Source organism: Fukomys damarensis, unplaced genomic scaffold (genome assembly GCF_012274545.1).
Source record: "Fukomys damarensis isolate Sample0158 unplaced genomic scaffold, DMR_v1.0_HiC HiC_scaffold_16, whole genome shotgun sequence".
In the NCBI taxonomy this organism is placed as follows: Eukaryota; Metazoa; Chordata; class Mammalia; order Rodentia; family Bathyergidae; genus Fukomys; species Fukomys damarensis.
In genome coordinates this window covers 19,707,392-19,719,510 of record NW_022900928.1, presented here as the reverse complement: position 1 = coordinate 19,719,510, position 12,119 = coordinate 19,707,392, and the positions used below count along the sequence as shown (strand labels likewise).

At 44.4% G+C, this 12,119-nt stretch overlaps 1 protein-coding gene across 5 annotated transcripts in view; it reads left to right on the top strand.

Moving 5' to 3' along the window:
* Positions 1-11,422: 11,422 nt before the first annotated feature.
* Positions 11,423-12,119, top strand: part of Znf143 (zinc finger protein 143) — a 63,546-nt gene continuing 62,849 nt past the window's right edge. For 4 of the 5 annotated variants that reach the window (XM_010615294.3, XM_010615296.3, XM_019206221.2 and 1 more), the window contains exon 1: positions 11,957-12,045. The gene's annotated coding sequence lies outside the window, so the exon portion shown is untranslated. Of the gene's footprint in view, positions 11,444-11,956; positions 12,046-12,119 lie in introns of those variants that run through there. The other variant, XM_010615292.3, reaches the window with a different exon arrangement.

Here is a 12,119-nt window from a genome sequence, read left to right as displayed (position 1 = left end):
AAAAAAAAAAAAAAAAAAAAAAAAAAGATTATCAGGAAAAGATGTTTAAAAAGCATCAGTCATTAGGGAAATACAAACCAGAATCAAAATGCAGTAATGCTACATACCTACACATATATATTGTTTGCCCTTAAGGGAAAACTGTAGTGGTAGAACACGGCTTGCATTCATGAGGTGTTGGGTTTGATATCCAGTACAACACACACACAAAAGGCAATTGCAAGTATTGTCAAAGATACAGAGAAACCAGGACAAGATGCAAAATGGTTATCTATTGTGGAAAAGAAAGTATTTGGTAGTTCCTCCTCCAAAGGTTGAAAACTCTTACAATATAGCCCAGCATATAGCCCCATGTATGCCAAGAGAAACACAACACCGGAACACACTTGTAGAAAGAGCTGGATGTGATGTTAATCACATGTGCCTATAATTCCAGCATTTAGAGAAGCTAAGGCAAGGGCATCATTTGTTTGAGGCCAGCCTGTTTCAAACAAAACAAACTTGGATAAATATGTGCATAGTGACATTACTCCTAATAGCCAAAGGTGTAAATAAAATAAATACCCATCAATTTGTTATCAAATTTTCTTTACTCCAGGTGTTTTGAAGACACCAAAGAATGAAGTCTATGAAAAGCAGTGGGAAACAAAAAGGATGTAGTTTATTAGAACAAAGGGAAGCTCTCACTAGCTGATAGGGGCTCCAGGAAAGGATGCCATGGAGGGCCTAAATCCAGGTGTCTATATGTAGACTTGGCATGAGAATGAAACAATACGCTTGCTTCTTTTGGCTAGGCTTCTGATGTGTGAAGGGCAGACATTTCTAACACCCAAACTTTTTAGGGCTTATTTCAGTTTAAGCCCTTGTCCATTGAAATAACATAGTTGCTGGGGTTTGTTTGTTTTGTATGGGGGATCAAACTTGGGTCCTTGTGTTTGCAAGGCAGGCAGAACCACTAAGCCAACTACCCGGACCATAATTGCTATTTTTTTGTTGTTTTGTTTTTTGAGACAGACTCTCACTATGTAGTTCAGACTGCCCTGGAACTCACTATATAGCCCAGGTTGGACTCAAACTCACAGCAATCCTCCTGCCTCAGCCTCCCGAGAGTGCTGGGATTATAGGTGGTGCCACCACGCCCGGCCATAGTTGCTATTTTTAACTAGGTCTGTGACTTCAGGAAGGCTGACTTCCCTTCTAGTCTTGGAGCTTGTTTCAGTTTATTTAGGCCCCTATCCTATTTGTTTGTTTGTTTGTTTTTCCTAGTCTCAATATCCTTGCAACAGTGGTGTCTCTTAGGTTTGAGGGACCCTCAGTCATTTTGGCTGCTTTTGGCTGAGGAGGCACTGACAGGGTGACAGGGTCTATCACTGTGAGGTCTAAGGGCCCTCAGGTGAAACAAGAAGTATCTATCAGGTCTGTCTGCACCACCATCTGTAGCTGTAAGACTGTTAAACAGGGGGCTGGGGATTTAGCTCAGTGGTGCTGCTTCCTGCCTCACAGGCGCAAGGTCCTGAGTTTGATCCCCAATACCACAAAACAAGACTGTTAAACAGGAAAAAACAAATTAAACTGAGATTGAGTATGTGTGGTCCAAATAACAAGGCTGTAAGAAGCATTAGCAATGGTGCTGGGCATGGTGGTGCATACCTGTAATCCCAGCATATAGGAGGCTGTTCAAGGCCAGTCAGGATTTACATAGTGAGTTCAAGGCCAGACAGCCTGAACTATACAGTGAGACCTTGTCTCAGAAAAACAAAACATACCAGCTGGGCCTGGTGGCTGTATGTATGCCTGCCTGTAATCCCAGCACTTGGGAGGCTGAGGCAAGAGGATCACTGTGAGTTCAAGACCAGCCTGGACTACATAGTGAGTTCCAGGTCAGTCTCAACTACATAGTGAGACCCTGTCTCAAAAAAAAAACACACACAAAAAAAAAAGAAAAGAAAAGAAAGAAAAACAAAACATTAAAAAAAACATTAGCAACGTTTCCACCAGGAGAATTAACCACGATGTCCAAATCCAGATCCATGACCAGGATCCCCATGGCCCAGATAATTTTTGGCAGATCTTACAAGCACAATCAGTTTTAGTGTTGCATCCTTCACTATTTTATAATGGTTGGCATAAAAGCATTTTTGTTTAGGAACAGACACGGTTCCCATTTTTTAGCAGTCAGGAGGTCTAACCCCCTCCAATTTTGTAGAGCCACTGCTGCTAGTGAGTCTGTTTCATTTTGGATGGCTGTTAGGTTCTGTGCCATTTGTTGTAGACTTTCAGCAAAATCAAGAGAGAGCTGGTTGAAATAGGTAAGGATATGGTGAGACCCAGAAACTCTGTACCAGTCTCCACTGTTATATCTAATCCTACTGGTAAGGCGATAAATTTGATTGTGCTTTTTTTGTGTATGCAGTTATCACTTCAACTGGAACTGAGGCCAGCTGAGAACCTTTAAGAAAGTCAAGCAAGGGCTGGGGATTTAGCTCAGTGGTTCCGGCACCTGCCTTGCAAGCGCAAGGACCCAAGTTTGATCCTCGTACCAAAAAATAAATAATAATAATTAAAAAAAAAAAAAAGAAAGTCAAGCAAAAGCCTGGTGTTGTGGTGCACGCCTGTAATCCCAGCAGGCTGAGGCAGGAGGATCGCTGTGAGTTCAAGACCAACCTGAACTACATAGTGAGTTCCAGATCAGTCTCAACTAAACTACATAGTGAGATCCTAATCTCAAACAACAAAGAAAAAAAAAAAAGTCAAGCAAAAACAGGTGTTAGAAGGACAGTGAAGCAGACGGGCTTTGGGCAGCATAGGGGCTTATAATCCCTTTGGTTGCTAATGTATTAAGTGTGGTCCATAGTGCAATTTGACCCAGGGACTAAAAGGGAACCTGCTGCTGTTTTGACTATGTGTCTGTTTTGTTTATAAGAGAGTCAGCTTCCCCTCATCTAGATATAAGTAGTAGTGTTCTCCTATGTGTGTGAACTGGGCAAAAGTAGTTCCTCTGGTAACAAGTAGTTCCTTTGCCCAGCATGTGAAATTTAAAATCTGGAAGTTTTCTGTAAGTCTGTAGTAGGAATTGCCTATTTGCATGACTGAATGTTGGACTAGAACTGGTTTTTAGGTTTCTTCTTATGTATGTGGTTGCCATGACCTAAATCTTAGGGAGTTTAATGTTTATGTTATCAGTCTATAAAGTTACACTGAAGACCGAGTCTCTATGGGTTTGGAAAAATGTGCAGTTGTTTGGGAGGTATTTATGTAAAGCCTCGAGGAGAGTAAATTACCTATGGTAAGATTAGCAGCCTTTGGAATCAAGAAGGCAATGACAGCAATTGCCCAAAGACAGGCTGGCCAGCCTTTGGCTGACAGGTCTTTTTAAGCAAAGAAATAAGTTCCTCAAGGAAGGCTGAGAGAGAGAGCTCTTTTCTTTTTCTGGGTCACCATATACAGTATGGAATAGTTTAGAGCCATGATGGCAATACTTTTAGGGCTTTCAATGATGCAAACAACCTGCTTTGGTACACTACCATAGGTTCACCACCATTGGTTTAGAGTTTGACACAGGTCCTTGAGAGGCCCTCCAATATACAGGCCAGGAAATATCTGTCTCCAAAATGCCACTCCTATTTGGTCCACAGGGTCCCATAACGGCTCAAGAGGAATTACTATGGCCCTTGGCTAGAAATGGGTTTCAGCTTGCCAGGCAGTATCATTCACCCCCAAAAGCCTGTGCTTTTCTCAGAGTTGCCTCTTTCTGAGAGGATATGGATCAAAAGGAACATCACATACAAGGTCAAAATTATGGGGCAATGCCAGGTGTGGTGGCGCACGCCTGTAATCCCAGCACTTGGGAGGCTGAGGCAGGAGGATCGCTGTAAGTTGAGACCATACTGGGCTACATAGTGAGTTCCAGGGCAGTCTCAACTACATAGTGAGACCCTATCTCAAAAAAAAAAAAAATACATATATATATACATGCCATTTCTTTAAACACTTCTAGCTATCTGCTGCGGTGCTCTGAAAGTTTGCCCAGGCCTGATCTGTCCGAGGTCTCCCAGGGAAAAAGGAAAGGTACTTGAGTCTGCCTGAGGGCCCCTCTGGCCTTTGCTCCCATTACCTGGAGAGGAAGCAAGGTGGGATGTCCCCCCACTCCTGCATGAGGGCCCAGGACAGAGGGGACAGGAGGCCTCTTCAGGAAGTTCCTCCTAGGAGGGGAAGGATGAGGACAGGAGGGCCTTTCAGTTTTTTTGTGGGGGAGGGAGAGAGGTCCCCTGGGGCTGAAGGGTTGTCAGCAGGGCTGAGTTTATGCCACATGACCTGCAGAGGTCAAGATTGTCCCTCAGAGCAAAGACAGCCTGTACATAGGACATTTCAGACCATTTACCTGCCTTTTACAAATTAAGTCTAGGTGAAGAACTATGTTAAAATTGATATTACCCTACACTGACCATTTTTCTTTATTACCCAAGCAATAGCCAGGCCATCTGTGGGTACAGAAGATTGGGGCTTTTCCTTTTAGGTCAAAGCACCAAATCATCTTGCTATGATGTTCAGACTGTCCTTAAACTCACTATGCAACCCAGACTGGCCTCAAACTCAAGGCAATCCTCCTGCTTCAGTTTCACAATCGCTGGGATTACAGATGTGTGCCACCACACTTGGCTACAGTTCCTAATTCTTTTGGGGAGGGGGGTACCAGGGATTGAACCTGGGTCCTTGTGCTTGGAGGCAGGCGGCAGAACCACTGAGCTAAACCCCCAGCTACAATTCCTAATTCTTAAGGATGCATCCCGGCGGGGCGTGGTGGCTCACACCTGTAATCCCAGCACTGGAGAAAGGGAGGCTGAGGCAGGAGGATCACTGTGAGCTCAAGACCAGCCTGGGCTACACAGTGCGTTCCAGGTCAGTCTCAACTACACAGTGAGACCCTGTCTCAAAAAAAAAAAAAAAAAAAAAAAAGAGTGCATGAGGTAACTAGAAAACTGAGACTCAGTTTTTCCACATGTAAGAGTCAGGAAAGAAAAGGTATCCCCTTTATAAAATCTGTTGCTAGGTCTCCTCCACTTCTCTCTGCTCATATCAGCAGGGCTTCCCAGGAGTCATGAAAGGCCCTTGTAAATAGTCCTTAGTCCAGCCTCCAGTAGGAAGGGACGATGATGCCAGCTGGTCACTATCCAGAGGGACAGGGTTTTCTGATAAATAAGGTCTGATAAATAAGAACTGATAAATATGGTCCAAATGAGAATGGAGCCAGTATCAGTCTCCAGGAACAAATCTGACCTAAACTTAGGAGGCAGGCATCTCAGAGGTTGGATCTGAAGTTGGCTCCCACGAGCACTGAAGAGGCAAACTCATTTACAGTGTACTATAATGGGACCAGGGTTAAAGGACTTCTCCCTCATTCTTATCCTTGTTTGCAAGATACCTTTCCCAGGGAACTCAGGACACTACTTGCCAGGTATCGGCCTCCTGAGTGTGGGGCTGGAGTAAGGGACACCAGGGACCAGAGAAGCCCAGGAAATAGACTAGGATCCAAATCTGCCCAGTAAATTTATCAAGACATATCTGAAGAAGAGGTCAGCCATACTTGTGGAGAGAGAAAAGCCCAGACCTGTAGTTTAACTCTTAGTGGGTACGGAGAGGGCTCTGGAGGGTTCTCGGATCACCCTAAAAAGGGGATACCTAGAGATCCCTGAGAGTTTCCCTTTCACCTCTCAGAGGAATGGGCAGGCTGAACATGCTAGGCAAATGAAAGTTTCTCTGCTGGATACCTAGTTGGTCTGTTGAGACTTGGTTTCTATCAGAGGATCTGTAAGCACTCACTGCAAAATAGCCTCAGCCCGAGCCTTGCAGTTGTCACATTAGTCTTCACCAGTTTCTCAAAAGAATCCAGTGCTCTGACCAACATTCCCAGTCTGGGGTGAAGGTGACAGGGTCAACAGCGGAAAAACCACAAGGTTGCTGGGGGGGGCTGCCTCCCATTTTGACCCTCTCTAATAGCCTTTTTGTTTTGTTTTGGTACCGGGGACTGAACTTGGGTACTTGCACTTGCAAGGCAAGCCAGCAAACCGCTGAGCTAAATCCCTGGCCCCTCTCTAATAGCTTTTAACTGGTCAACAGGGTACTCAGTTTCTTAGAAACTGGGATCTTAAAGTTTTTTTGTTGTTGTTTTGTTTGGCACTGGGGATTACCTCTCCCTACAAAAGTGTCCCACGTTGCGTGCCAAAGATGTTACCCATCTTTCTTCCTTGTGGGTTCTTGTTTTTTGGTTTGGTTTGGTACCAGGGACCGAATTCAGAACCTTGTATTTGCAAGACAGGTGCAGTGCCACTGAGCTAAATCCTCAGCCCTGGGTTCTTGTTTTGAAGTCCACGATAGCAGTGGGGAAAGAACTGGGTGTAATTTATTAGAAAGAAAGAAAAGCTCTCTTTAGCCAACATGGTCTCCAAGAAGGATGCTGTGGTGGGCATAACTCCAGCTATCAATGTAGACTTTGGTGTGAAAATGAATCAATGTGGTTGCTGCTTTAGACTAGGCCACTGACCTCAGAAGGGCAGGCTTCCCTTGCATTACAACTTGCCGGAGCTTGTGTCAGTTTACTCAGGCCCTTACCCTAACTGCCCTTTTTTTGTTTGTTTTGGTTTTTTGTTCAGTTTTTCCGGTCCTGGGGATGGAACTCAGAACCTTGCACTTGTGAGGCAGGTGTAACATCACTGAGGTAAATTCCCATCCCTGCCTACTGTTTTTCTATCTGCTGATCTCAAATTGATAAAAAAAGTGAAACAAGTGTGCTATATCTAAACAATCAAATTGTTAGCTGTAAGGAATGAATTGTCCAGGCAGAGGTGTGCCACCTGTAATCCAACCATTTGGCAGGCAGTTCAAGGCCAGCCTGGGCAACTTAGCAAGATCCTGTCTCAAAAATTTTTAAAAAGGGCTAGTGATGTAGCTTAGTATAGCACCCTTGGGTTCAAGTCCCAGTACCGCAAAAGAAAAAAAGAAAGAAAAAAAAGTATTTAATACCTTACTGTATGAATGAGCTTTGAAAACATTATGCTCAGAGAAGTCGGACATCAAAATTCCCTAATATGAAATGCCAAATAGGCAAATCCATCAAAACAGAAAGTAGATCTGTGGTTGCTAGGGGATGAGGGAAAGAATCAAGGACTGACTGCTAGTGGGCATAGGGTTTCTTCTGGAGATGATACAAAAGTTTTGGATTACACAGTGGTGATGACTGGACTTGTATGTTAAGGGACATTGATTACTGAAGTGTACATTTTACTTTTTGTCTTTTGAGACAGAATTTCACTGCATAGTTCTGTCTGGCCTCAAATTCATGGCAATTGGCTGCCTTAGCCCCTCAACTACTGGGATTACAGGGATGTATTGGCACACCAGGCTGAAATGTAGACTTCTAAAAGGTGAATTTTATAATACATGAGTTACATTTTTAAAAATAATTGCTTTGTGGCCTAGGGATTTAGCTAAGCTTCCACACTTGCCTCACACACACACAAGGTCCTGAGTTTGATCTGCCAAGACGGTGAATATTTGAAATCCCAGCATTTGAGAGACTGAGGCAGGAGGATCACTGCCAATTCAAAGACAGCCTAGGCTACATAGTGAGTTCTAGGTCAGCCTGGACTACATGAGACCTTGTCTCCAGTTTCCTTAAGTTTTGAATTGTTTGGGTCACATAAAATGTTTGTGTTATACCTTTAAAACAAATTAAGAACAATTTTAGGCTAGGGATTTAGCTGAGTGGTTGCGCTGCCTGCCTTGCAAGCACAAGGGCCCCAGTTCGATCCCCAGTACCAAAAAAACCCCAAAAAACAATTTTAGTCATAAACAATTGTCTCCACTTTACTGATGGGACTTGAATTTATATTCTTTTTTTTGGTACCAGGGATTGAACTTGGGACCTTGCACTTTCGGATGCAGGCAGCAAAACCATTGAGCTAAATCCCCAGCCCCTAGTTTATATTCTTTTAATACTGTATTTTGTTTTACATTAGTTTGCTTTCCAAATAGCATTACCTATCAGACAATCCCTTTTGCAAAATGGGGGAAAAAATCTTAAAATGCTTTTTCTATAAACATTTCAACTTTGTATCATTCAATATAATGCATATTTAAGATCTAGTCAAGCACTTTTCTCCCCTAAAACTTACAGAATTTATGGTTTCTTTTCTTTTTTTTGTACCGGGGATCAAACTCAGGACCTTGTGCTTGTAAGGCAAGCACAATGCCAGTGAGCTATAAATTCCTGCCCCTAACACCAAGGTGATTTATAACATCCTGAACACTTCATCCATCAAATAAGAATTGGGAGGCCAGGGATTTAGGTCAGTGGTTCCACTGCCTGCCTTGCAAGCACAAGGACCCAAATTTGATCCCTGGTACCCCCCAAAAAAGAAAAAGAAATGGGAATTGGGGCTCTGGACCAGGTGCTGATTCTTGTTTCCTTTTCTGCCCCAGAAGAGGGATTGCAGATCTTTTGTGAGAGGCATGTTCTTAGAAGGTTGTCACTCCCCCAGAAAGCCTATTCTGTTTTTAAGACAAGTTCTCACTATGTAGTTCAGGCCAGCCTTGAACTATGTACCCCAGGCTGGTCTCCAACTTGTGAAGATCCTCCTGCCTCAGCCTTCCAGGTACTGGGCTAACAAGCATGTGCCACCAAATCCAGCTTTTCTTTTCTTGACCACACTAGGGATTAAAACCAAAGGAACTCTAACACAGCTATATTAGAATCTTTTTGTTTGAATTGCTCTTAGTGGCCTCCAATTTGTGATCTTCCTGCCTCAGCCGGCAGCGTAGCTGGGATTAACACAAATGCATGAGCATGACTAACACTTAGGTTTGTTTTGTTTTTTGGTAGTGCCAGAGATTGAACCCTGGGACTTCACATAGAGCAACATCCCCATCCCTACCTTTTTTTTTCCCCCACTTGGTACCAGAGATCAAACTCAGGACTCTCTGCTTGCAAGGCAGACAGGCACCAATGAGCTAAATCCCCAGACCGTTTTTTTTTCTTGACAGGGTCTCATTAAATTGATAAATTGCTCAGGCAAATTGCCATTCTCCTCCTTCAGCCTTTCTGAATGCTGGGATTACAGGAGTACACCACCACAACCACCTGGCTTTGTCTTTTTGAATTAAATATTATCAACCATGTTCCCTACTTGAAGACATAAGCTTAATCTCCTAAAAACAAAAAGACTCCAGCTATGTTTACTCCCCACAAAAATAAACCTAAGGGGCCAGGGATTTACCTCAGTGGTGCCAACACCTGCCTTGCAAGCATTAAGATTCCAAGTTCAATCCCCAATACAAAAATAATAATAATAAAAAAAATAAACTTAAGGACAGTGATTTAATTCTTGGTCTACACACTGTAACTGTATAACTAAATATATTGATAAAACTACTGGCTTTCCTTTTGTCTGAAATGTTCTACATTAATTTTAAGCCAATGTAATCAGAAGCCAAAATAAGACTCTTGTGGAGGTAGCCAGATTCAGAGATACCTGGGGAGGTTAGGGTATAGGTAAGGTGGTAGAACATGCCAGGTCTTGCCCAGTATTGGAGATGGTGGTGGTGGTGGGGACAGACAGTCAGACAGACAGACATGGGCTCTTTAGGGGCTCTGGAGAGGCTTTTTTTTTTTTTTTTTTTTTTTTAATTTTTTAATTTTTTTGGTACCAGGGACTGACTGAACTTAGGATCTTGCACTTGCAAGGCAGGTGTGGTGCCACTGAGCTAAATCCCCAGCTGAGATTTGTATTTTATAAATTAAATCTAAACCTGGCGTGGTGGTGCATGCCTTTAATCTCAGCACTTGGGAGGCTAAGGCGGGAGGATCGCTATGAGTTCGAGACCAGCCTGGGCTACATAGTGAGTTCCAGGTCAGTTTCAACTACATAGTGAGACCCTGCTTCAAAAAAACCAATCAATCAATCAATCAATCAATAAATAAATAAAATTGTCTATTTTCCTCACAGTTTGCCACTAAGCCTGACACATTAACCACAACTGATAAACTTGGGAATTCATTGACACAAGTGGAGCAGTACTTTCAAAGATGGAACGTGAAGTTATGTGATCCAAGGGTAGAATTAGAAGGAAAAATTACATTTATACCGTAAGTACTATATAAATCAGCTTGAAATGAAGGAAATTATGCAATTAGCTACTAACAATACTAGATTAAAAATTATGCCTAAAGTTGTTAACACATAACTGAGAAGTCTGGGTCTAAAATGTGAAAACATTTTAAGTAATCTAATCATACAACTCTTCTAAAATATATGTACTTCTAGTAGCTAAGCACGGTGGTGTACACCGTAACCCAAGTATTCTGGGGGCTAAGGCAGGAAAATCCAATTCCAACCCAGCCAAAGATACAAAGCAAGACCCTGTTTCAAAAATAAAAAAGGGTTGGGTAAGGCTCGTCGGCGCGAAAGCCCTAGGTTCAAAAAGTATTTTCTAATTAAATTCTAACAACTGGAACATTCACAGTATCTTCCTTGCCATGTGGAAGCTGTTCCAGGTGACTGACTAAATGAGTTTAACTCTGGGTGCATGCGTCCTATGAAGCTGTGAACTTTTGGTTTTTTGGGGGTGTGAGACATTCACTAAATCCCTAAATTGCACAGATTGGCCTCTAATTTGTGATCCTCCTGCCTCAGCATCCTATAATGTTGAGATTACAAGCATTACACGATGCCCACTTAGGGCTGAATATCTTTAACATCGTTTTAACGTGTCTATTTTATAATCATCTGAAAAGCAAGAAACGAAACCAAGCAATCCTCCCATTCTCTCCGTTTTTGTTAAGGAGGACCCAAATCTGTTACAGCAAGCAAACTTTTGACACACTGCAAACTTTTGACACACTGAGTCTATCTACACGCTGTATTTCCTCCTTAGCGGCCTGGTCGCCAAAGCCAGTGAATAAACACCTCCTTGAATGGCTGGTATTTTCAGTGATTTAGGGTTAGGGTTGGGATGAGAGTTACAAGAAGTATTTCCACACACGCCACAACTAATTTGCACCCTTTCTTAACAGACTCAGGAGGCTTGGCTCGATGTCTTTCCCACCCCTGTGGCTTTCCTAGTTCTCAACACACAAAATGAAAACGTACAAAAGAACGCAGCGACACCCTTTCAGTCGACTTCCACTGAGCTGAGACGTCCACGAATGCACCAAAGCATCCGCAGTGTCCCAGTGGAGTCCAAGGCCACGCCGCCCCGTGCCAAGCTCTGCCGAAGGTGCAGCAGGAGCGGAAGCCTCGCCCTCTGGCTGCCCCGTGATGTCCCCGGCAGCCGGAGAAGCGCAGGCTGACTCAGAGGCCAGACTCTGGCACACAGCAGCTGTTGGGAAAGTAGAGGCCTCGCCCAGGACCTCGGGCCTTGGCCCGCACAGAGAGCCCCGAGGGAGCGGGTAGGTCTCACGTTGTGCCCTACTCCTCTACTCTCCCCTCCCGACAGGACAACGCTCGGCTCTGGCTAGGCAAAGCCCGTTGGAATCCAGCGCTCCGGCAAGCCCACCGGGAGATCCAAGGCCGCCTGCTCGCCCCTGTGGGGAAAATGGCGCCTGTCACCCCTTCTCCCTCCCGGGTAATCACAAGGACCAGCCTCCCTCCCTCGACACAAAATGGCGCCTTCTGCTGGGGCCCCAGAATCGGCATAACTCACTTGTCAGGGAGGTGGTGTCGGTCACGGACGGGCGGTTCTGCCAACCAGTCAGACACGGGAGGTTTGATTCCGCCCTTTAGGGGCGCCACTCAGGCGCGAGCAGGAAGGCCAGGATGATACAACGTCACGAGGGGGGGCGTGACGAAAGGCGGTTCCTTTACCGGAGGCTAAATGTGGACCAATGGCTAGCAGGAAGAGTACTATGAGTGACATAAACATAGCCCAGTGGTGACTGGGGGCGGGCTTCAGACTCGCTATGCGTGTTGCTGGGCCTGGGGGCCGGGCGGCTGTTTCCTGTCCTGGTGCATGGTGGTCGGACGAAGGAATTGTTGGAAAATTTTCTCGGAGGTTCGTATATAAATGTGTTTTTACCCAGTGTGCATTATTCTCCGCCCGGCCGCCGCCCTCAGCGCGGCGGCGCG